The sequence below is a fragment of the Pocillopora verrucosa genome, chromosome 10 (genome assembly GCF_036669915.1).
Source record: "Pocillopora verrucosa isolate sample1 chromosome 10, ASM3666991v2, whole genome shotgun sequence".
NCBI classification, from domain to species: domain Eukaryota; kingdom Metazoa; phylum Cnidaria; class Anthozoa; order Scleractinia; family Pocilloporidae; genus Pocillopora; species Pocillopora verrucosa.
The window spans coordinates 20,061,143-20,070,849 of NC_089321.1; the positions used below are offsets into that span (position 1 = coordinate 20,061,143).

The 9,707-nt window shown below is 37.7% G+C and overlaps 1 pseudogene; it reads left to right on the forward strand.

The window, feature by feature from the left end:
* The first annotated feature begins 639 nt into the window (after nt 1-639).
* Nucleotides 640-9,641, forward strand: LOC131774839 (adhesive plaque matrix protein 2-like; annotated as a pseudogene).
* The last annotated feature ends 66 nt before the right edge of the window (nt 9,642-9,707 follow it).

Consider the following 9,707-nt stretch of genomic DNA (forward strand, 5'->3'; position numbering starts at 1 on the left):
GACATTATGAAGTCAACTGCATGTATGTTGGCACTGCTTATTTGGGGCGTTAACATGTTTTGTGGTAAGTACGTCATGTATTCATTAGTATTTACTTAGCTTTCTTGGGGTTTCACTTATTGAAACAGCTGTTATATCGTTGTGTACTTACACATGTTACTTAAAATGTCTTTTCTCGTATTGCGTTCGGCCCCAGTAAATTACATTGATGTATTGGTGAACAGCGAGGATATTGATTTCGATTTAAATAGCTTCGAAAAATTGCAAGCGCGTTAGTGTTCGCAATGCAGGAAAGGGGGAACTAGCTTTCCATCCACACAAAGGTTAAAAACCTCGTTGACGACGACTTATCGCGGCAAACGTCCTGATTGTCCCTCTCTCTACCTTGTTCTCTCTTATATTAATTAGACGGGAAAAGACGGCTTCAAAAAGATCCACTAACCTGTCAAACTGTCCAATGATGAAGCCTTTTAAGCGAGTTCAGTCTACAACTTATTTCGTATAATGATAAACATCTTGGGCTCATAAGAATACCGTACCTCTTTCCAACTCGCGATCTCTGACGTCATTAGAAGTTTCTTGGTCTCACAAAAATTTCCGATGTGTGTTGCCTCTTGCAGTCTTTAGTAGGTGTTTAGAGCCTCCTTGTCCACCTGGTAAGAAGACAGACAATCCGAGAGGTACTTGCTGTGTTTTTCCTTTCACCTACGGAGGAAAAACCTACAACGCTTGTACTATGGACGATCATAGCGGATTATGGTGTTCACTTACTGCTGCTTACAGTGGATCTTGGGCTAACTGCGGTAAGGAACAGAAGGAAAAGAGTTTAGATGTTCACAAAAAAATTTAGAAAAAAGCTTTTGTACCGATATACCTTAAAATATTTGTATAAAACAGGATTTAGTATCAGCTTATTTATTTGGATAAGTAAGTTATCTGCTCAAGTGCACAAAAATGTATTGTTGAAGAGAGCATAATTATACTATGATATCTGCACTTTGTCGCCATAAGTGCTTAGTGTTTCTTTTATATAGGAGTTTTTTATTTCCGCGTTTTGAATATTGTAATTCTTTAATCAGTTGTGTAGGTAGATATTATTAGTCATTTCTCAATAACCTTTAGACTTGACCAATTAATTATACTAATATATGTAGTCTCCCGTTCTTATTTCTATTCTTTTGATAATTTCGTAGCTCTTAGCATGTATAGTCTTAAAGTTTTTTTAGCTTGTCAAATACTAATATCACGAGCCTCGGGCCTGGGAGATTGGGAAACCACTCCCTATGTCTCTGACGTTAAACTGATTAACTTATCTCAACTCCTTTAACTCCTCAAGATCTCTTTAGTAATTCTCCTTACTGTCTGCCAAATGATTCTCATCATGTTGACTTGGAGAATTTGATATCGGATCAATTAGAAATGCCATAATTGATATTTTTCTTTAGTCTCATCACTTGTCTGCATGATATTGTACAGATATAGTAAGGAGAAATTCTGTTCTGGTCACTCACGGGAGTTAAAGGGTTAATCATAAGAAGAGATACAACAATACTTAATTAGAGCAACTAGATCTTGTCCGTTAGATCTCGCTATCAGATCTCGGTCATCAAATATCACAGGCATCTCAAGCTCATGTCTCGAGAAAATGCTTGCACACTTAACGTATATTCCTGAAAGCGTCACGCATTGTGTGATACGCGGTGTTAGGTTACGCGAGGAATTGTTGAGAATTTGAACCCATTTTAAGGAATAGTGTGGGGAAACAAATAAAGTCGATTAACAACGCTAATTCTTCCGAAATATGAGCATTTTACTCATAAAATTAATTAACTTACTCATTTCTTTTGTGTCCGTTATGGTTTCTGGTTTCTGCTTTGCCATCACTCTGTGTTATGACAGGCATGACAAAGCAGGCTCCAAAACGGCAGAGATCACCAGAAACCACGACGGACACACAATGAGTAAGTTTTTTGATCTTACGTGTAAAATGTTTATATCTCGGAATATAAAGCGTCTTAAATCACCCGTATTCCGTTTCCGATGCAAATCCTCATAACAGATTCAAATTCTAAACGGTTCCTCTCGTTTAGCCTAACACCACGTAACACAACGCGTGACGCATTCAAGAATATATACATACGCGTCCGAAAATTAAGACGTGAGCTTAGGACGCCAGTAGAAATGTATGCTATTAGGCCTAAACAGATTCCAGCTAATATTAATCTCAAACAGCTCATTAATTGAAACAAAAGTATGAACCAGATTAATGAAATGTCTTTTTTCGTTCCTTCACAGTCGGCCCATGCTACAGGAGACCTTGTGAGAATGGAGGAGTCTGTACAGAAACCAAAAATGATTCGTACAGCTGCGAGTGTGCCGTGGGATATTCTGGAGACAATTGTGAAATAGGTACCTGCATCACAAATGTGAATTGAACTAACAGTTGGTTGACGGGTGACAGCTGTGAATTCAGCTAACAGTCATTTCAATGTTTGATCTTTTTCTATCCTTGATATTTTTGGGCCGCTATGAGTTAGCTGACGTATGGTATTCTATATGGAGAGATAATCACAGAATATGAATTAGATATCATCATTTTCTTGACTTATGCAGAGAATGAATACTTTTGTCACCACTGAACAGATTCCTGATTGGATATCAAATACCACAATCATGCAAACAAACGAATGAACATATTTAATTTATGATTTCTTGTTACTCTGCAGCGGGCCCATGCGCTAGGAAACCTTGCCTAAATGGAGGAATCTGCACCGAAACAGGAAACAACTCGCGCAGTTGCCAATGTGCCGTTGGATATTCTGGAGAAAATTGTGAAAAAAGTACATACAGGCATATAGATTGTAAACTATGTGTGAACAATTCATGCAATATAGGATATTTTTTCTTACCTTTCATTTTCCTTTTTTTTTTACATCATTTGAATTATGATCTACTTGAAATAGTGCTATGTAAGCTCAAGCGGTGTGACGGTGCATTTTTACAATGGAACATAAACTCAAAATTCTCAATAACTGATTTCTTAATTATCCCCATTAACGACATCCATTCAGAGTAAAAAGTGGTACATGTTCCAGTTATCGCCCCATTGCTTTGCTCTCAAGTTTTCTTACCTGTCATTTTTTTTGTGAACCAACTTTAAATTACGATCTTCTTCAAATAGTGCCTTGTAAGCTCCGGACGGCGTGACGGTGCATTTTTACAATTGAATACTAACTCAAATTCTCAATAACTAATTTCTTACCTAACCCCAGTTAGACATCCATTAAGCGTAAAAAGGGGTACTTGTACCAGTAATCGCCCCATCGTTTCGCTTTCAAATTGACTAAAAATATACTAGGAACGTGAAGGACACTTTTTCTGTTCTTCCACAGAGCTGCCATGTCCACCTGGCAAAAAAACCGACAATCCTCAAGGTGCCTGCTGTTTTCTCCCTTTTACCTATGGAGGAACGACCTACAACGCTTGTACCATGGCCGCTCATAGCCGATTGTGGTGTTCGTTAACCGCTACTTACAGTGGATCTTGGGCTAACTGCGGTAAGGAACAGAAAGTCGCAAGTTTAAATGCGTGCCAAATAAAAACCAACAAACACTTTTGTACTTTAACTTCGTTTTAAAAGACGATATTCCAGCTACAATGGTAAGAAAATATACAATAGTTACACTTTTGAGCGACTAGGTGTTGTCTGTTCGGTCTGACTATTATTCATCAGTCTTCAAATACATGCTATTGTTAGGCCAAAGAAGATTGTTGCTTATATTGATATTAAATAGTTCATCTACAGCTACAAAAGTAGGAGGGTACTTAAGTGAGTGTTATTGATGTTGTTGTTTTTTTTTTTCCATCGCAGTCGGTCCATGCGACAACAACCCTTGTCTGAATGGGGGAGTCTGTACAGCAACCAAAAACGACTCGTATACCTGCAAATGTGCTTCAGGATATTTAGGAGGCAATTGTGAAATAGGTACATGGGTGACGACTGTGAATTCAGCTAACAGTTATTTCGATGTTTGATCTTTTTCTATCTTTGGTATTTTTTGGCCGCTATGAGCTAGATGACGCATGGTTTTTAATACGGAGAGATAATCACAGGCAGTAAATGAATTAAATAATATAATTTTTTGACTTATGCAGAAAATGAATAGTTTTGTCACCACTGAACAGGTTCCTGATTTGATATCAAGTACCTCAATCATCCAAACAAAAGAGTTAACATGAATAATTTATAGTTTCTTGTTACTCCGCAGTTGGCCCATGCGCTAAGAAACCTTGCCAAAATGGAGGAATCTGCACCGAAACAGGAAACAACTCACGCAGTTGCCAATGTGCTGTTGGATATTCTGGAGAAAATTGTGAAAAAAGTACTTACAGGCATATAGATTGTAAACTATGCGGGAATATTTTATGTAATATAGGATATTTTTTCTTACCTTTCATTTTCTTTGTTTTACAACGTTTGAATTATGATCTACTTGACATAGTGCTATGTAAGCTCTGGATGTGCGACGGTGCATTTTTACAATGGAAGACTATTTCAAAATTCTCAAAAACTCATTTCTTAATTATCCCCATTAACGACAGCCATTCAGAGTAAAAAGTGGTACATTTTCCAGTAATCTCTCCATTGCTTTGCTCTCAAGTTAACTGATAATACACCCAGACCGTAATGGACATTTTACTTTTCTTCCACAGAGCTGCCATGTCCACCTGGCAAAAAAACTGACGATCCGCAAGGTGCCTGCTGTTTTCTCCCTTTTACCTATGGAGGAACGACCTACAACGCTTGTACCATGGCCGCTCATAGCCGATTGTGGTGTTCGTTAACCGCTACTTACAGCGGATCTTGGGCTAACTGCAGTAAGGAATAGAAAGTCGCAAGTTTAAATACATGCCAGATAAAAACCAACAAACACTTTAGTACTATATATTCGTTTTAAAACATGACTTTTCGGCTACAATGGTAAGAAGACATACAACAATTACATTTTCGGAGCGACTAGGTAGTGTCTGTTAGGTCTGACTATTGATCACTAGTCATCAAATATATGCTATTGTTAGGCCAAAGAATATTGCTGTTTAATAGTTTATCCGTAGCTTCAAAAGTATTGAGGTACTTAATTGAGTTTTTCTTTTTCCACCGCAGTCGGTCCATGCGACAACAACCCTTGTCTGAATGGGGGAGTCTGTACAGCAAACAGAAACGACTCGTATACCTGCAAGTGTGCTTCAGGATATTCTGGAGGCAATTGTGAAATAGGTACATGTGTGACGACTGTGAGTTCAGCTAGCAGTCATTTTAATGTGCGATAATTTTTTTACTTGATGTATTTTTGGCCCGCTATGAGCTAACTGACGTATTGTATTCAATACGGAGAGGTAATCACAGGATATGAATTAGATATCATAATTTTTTGACTTGTGCATAAAATGAATACTTTTGTCACCCCTGAACAGATTCCTGATTGGATATCAAATACCACAATCATGCAAACAAACGAATGAACATATTTAATTTATGATTTCTTGTTGTTCTGCAGCGGGCCCATGCGCTAAGAAACCTTGTCAAAATGGAGGAATCTGCACCGAAACAGGCAACAACTCGCGCATTTGCCAATGTGCCGTGGAATATTCTGGAGAAAATTGTGAAAAAAGTACATACACTCATAGTATAGATTATAAACTATGTGTAATCAATTCATGCAATATAGGATATTTTTCTTATCTTTCATATATTTTTTCTTTTTTTTTTTATTACAACGTTTGTATTATGATCTACTTAAATAGTGGTATGTAAGCTCTGGAAGGTGTGACAGTGCATTTTACAATGGCAGACAAACTCAAAATTCTCAATAACTCATTTCTTATCTAGCCCTATTAATGACATCCATTCAGTGTAAACAGAGATACATGTACCAGTAATCGCCCTATCGCTTCGCTTTCAAATTAACTTACAATATACTAGGAACGTGAAGGACATTTTTCTGTTCTTCCACAGAGCTGCCATGTCCACCTGGCAAAAAAACCGACAATCCGCAAGGTGCCTGCTCTTTTCTCCCTTTTACCTATGGAGGAACGACCTACAACGCTTGTACCATGGCCGCTCATAGCCGATTGTGGTGTTCGTTAACCGCTACTTACAGTGGATCTTGGGCTAACTGCAGTAAGGAATAGAAAGTTGCAAGTTTAAATACATGCCAGATAAAAACCAACAAACACTTTAGTACTATATATTCGTTTTAAAACACGACTTTTCGGCTACAATGGTAAGAAGACATACAACAATTACATTTTCGGAGCGACTAGATAATGTCTGTTAGGTCTGACTATTGATCACTAATCATCAAATATATGCTATTGTTAGGCCAAAGAATATTGCTCCTTGAATAGTTTATCCGTAGCTACAAAAATGTTGAGGTATATAATTGAGTTTTTCTTTTTCCACCGCAGTCGGTCCATGCGATAACAACCCTTGTCGGAATGGGGGAGTCTGTACAGCAAACATAAACGACTCGTATACCTGCAAATGTGCTTCAGGATATTCGGGAGGCAATTGTGAAATAGGTACATGTGTGACGACTGTGAATTCAGCTGACAGTCATTTTAATGTTTGATAATCTTTTTACTCGATATTTTTTGGCCGCTATGAGTTAGCTGACTTATGGTATTCAATACGGAGAGGAAATTACAGGATATGAATAAGATCATCATGTGCTTGACCTATGCAAAAAAAAGTAATACTTTTGTCACCACTGAACAGTGTCTTAAATTGATGTCAAATACCTCATTCATCCAAACAAAAGAATGACCATATCTAATTTATGATTTCTTGTTGTTCCGCAGCGGGCCCGTGCGCCAAGAAACCTTGTCAAAATGGAGGAATCTGCACCGAAATGGGAAACAACTCGCGCAGTTGCCAATGTGCCGTTGAATATTCTGGAGAAAATTGTGAAAAAAGTACATACAGGCATATAAATTGTAAACTATGTGTGAACAAATCATGCAATATAGGATATTTTTCTTATCTTTCATTTTTTTGTGAACCAACTTTAAATTACGATCTTCTTCAAATAGTGCCATGTAAGCTCTGGACGGCGTGATGGTGCATTTTTACAATTGAATACTAACTCAAATTCCCAATAACTAATTTCTTACCTTACCCCAGTTAGACATCCATTAAGTGTAAAAAGGGGTACTTGTACCAGTAATCGCCCCATCGTTTCGCTTTCAAATGGACTGCAAATATACTAGGAATGTAAAAGACACTTTTCTGTTCTTCCACAGAGCTGCCATGTCCACCTGGCAAAAAAAAACCGACAATCCGCAAGGTGCCTGCTGTTTTCTCCCTTTTACCTATGGAGGAACAACCTACAACGCTTGTACCATGGCTGCTCATAGCCGATTGTGGTGTTCGTTAACCGCTACTTACAGTGGATCTTGGGCTAACTGTGGTAAGGAATAGAAAATCCTGAGTTTAAATGCATGCCAAATAAAAACCAACAAACACTTTTGTGAGTGTTATTGATGTTGTTGTTTTTTCTTCCACCACAGTCGGTCCATGCGACAACAACCCTTGTCTGAATGGGGGAGTCTGTACAGCAACCAAAAACGACTCGTATACTTGCAAATGTGCTTCAGGATATTTAGGAGGCAATTGTGAAATAGGTACATGGGTAACGACTGTGAATTCAGCTAACAGTTATTTTAATGTCTGATCTTTTTCTATCTTTGGTATTTTTTGGCTGCTATGAGCTAGGTGACGCATGGTTTTTAATACGGAGAGGTAATCACAGGCAGTAAATGAATTACATATTATAATTTTTTGACTTATGCTGAAAATGAATAGTTTTGTCACCACTGAACAGGTTCCTGATTTGATATCAATACCTCATCCATCCAAACAATAGAGTTAACATGAATAATTTATGGTTTCTTGTTACTCCGCAGCGGGCCCATGCGCTAAGAAACCTTGCCAAAATGGAGGAATCTGCACCGAAGCAGGAAACAACTCGCGCAGTTGCCAATGTGCCGTTGGATATTCTGGAGAAAATTGTGAAAAAAGTACATACAGGCATATAGATTTTAAACTATGTGGGAATAATTTATGTAATATAGGATATTTTTTCTTACCTTTCATTTTCCTTTTTTTTACATCATTTGAATTATGATCTACTTGAAATAGTGCTATGTAAGCGGTGTGACGGTGCATTTTTACAATGGAACATAAACTCAAAATTCTCAATAACTGATTTCTTAATTATCCCCATTAACGACATCCATTCAGAGTAAAAAGTGGTACATGTTCCAGTAATCGCCCCATTGCTTTGCTCTCAAGTTAACTGATAGTACACCCAGACCGTAGTGGACATTTAACTTTTCTTCCACAGAGCTGCCATGTCCACCTGGCAAAAAAACTGACAATCCGCAAGGTGCCTGCTGTTTTCTCCCTTTTACCTATGGAGGAACGACCTACAACGCTTGTACCATGGCCGCTCATAGCCGATTGTGGTGTTCGTTAACCGCTACCTACAGTGGATCTTGGGCTAATTGTGGTAAGGAACAGAAAATCCTGAGTTTAAATGCATGCCAAATAAAAACCAAAAAACACTTTTGTACAATATATTCGTTTTGAAAAACGACTTTTCAGCCACAATGGTAAGAAGACATACAACTATTACTTTTTTGGAGCAACTAGGTGTTGTCTGTTAGGTCTGACTATTAATCATCAGTCATCAAATATATGCTTGTCAGACCAAAGAAGATTGCTAATAATATTGAACTAAGAGTTTATCCAGAGTTAAAAAAGTATGGAGGTGCTTAATTGAGTGTTTTTTTGTAATTGTTGTTCTACTGCAGTCGGTCCATGCGACAACAAGCCTTGTCTGAATGGGGGAGTCTGTACAGCAAACAGAAACGACTCGTATACCTGCAAATGTGCTTCAGGATATTCTGGAGGCAATTGTGAAATAGGTACATGTGTGACGACTGTGAGTTCAGCTAACAGTCATTTTCATGTTCGATAATGTTTTTTACTTGATATATTTTTGGGCCTCCATGAGCAAGCTGACGTATTGTATTCAATACAGAGAGGTAATCACAGCATATGAATAAGCTATCATCATTTTTTGACTTGTGCATATAATGAATACTTTTGTCACCACTGAACAGATTCCTGATTTGATATCAAATACCACAATCATGCAAACAAACGAATGAACATATTTAATTTATGATTTCTTGTTACTCCGCAGCGGGCCCATGCGCTAGGAAACCTTGCCTAAATGGAGGAATCTGCACCGAAGCAGGAAACAACTCGCGCAGTTGCCAATGTGCCGTTGGATATTCTGGAGAAAATTGTGAAAAAAGTACATACAGGCATATAGATTGTAAACTATGTGTGAACAATTCATGCAATATAGGATATTTTTTCTTACCTTTCATTTTCCTTTTTTTTTTACATCATTTGAATTATGATCTACTTGAAATAGTGCTATGTAAGCTCAAGCGGTGTGACGGTGCATTTTTACAATGGAACATAAACTCAAAATTCTCAATAACTGATTTCTTAATTATCCCCATTAACGACAGCCATTCAGAGTAAAAAGTGGTACATGTTCCAGTAATCGCCCCATTGCTTTGCTCTCAAGTTTTCTTACCTGTCATTATTTTTGTGAACCAACTTTAAATTA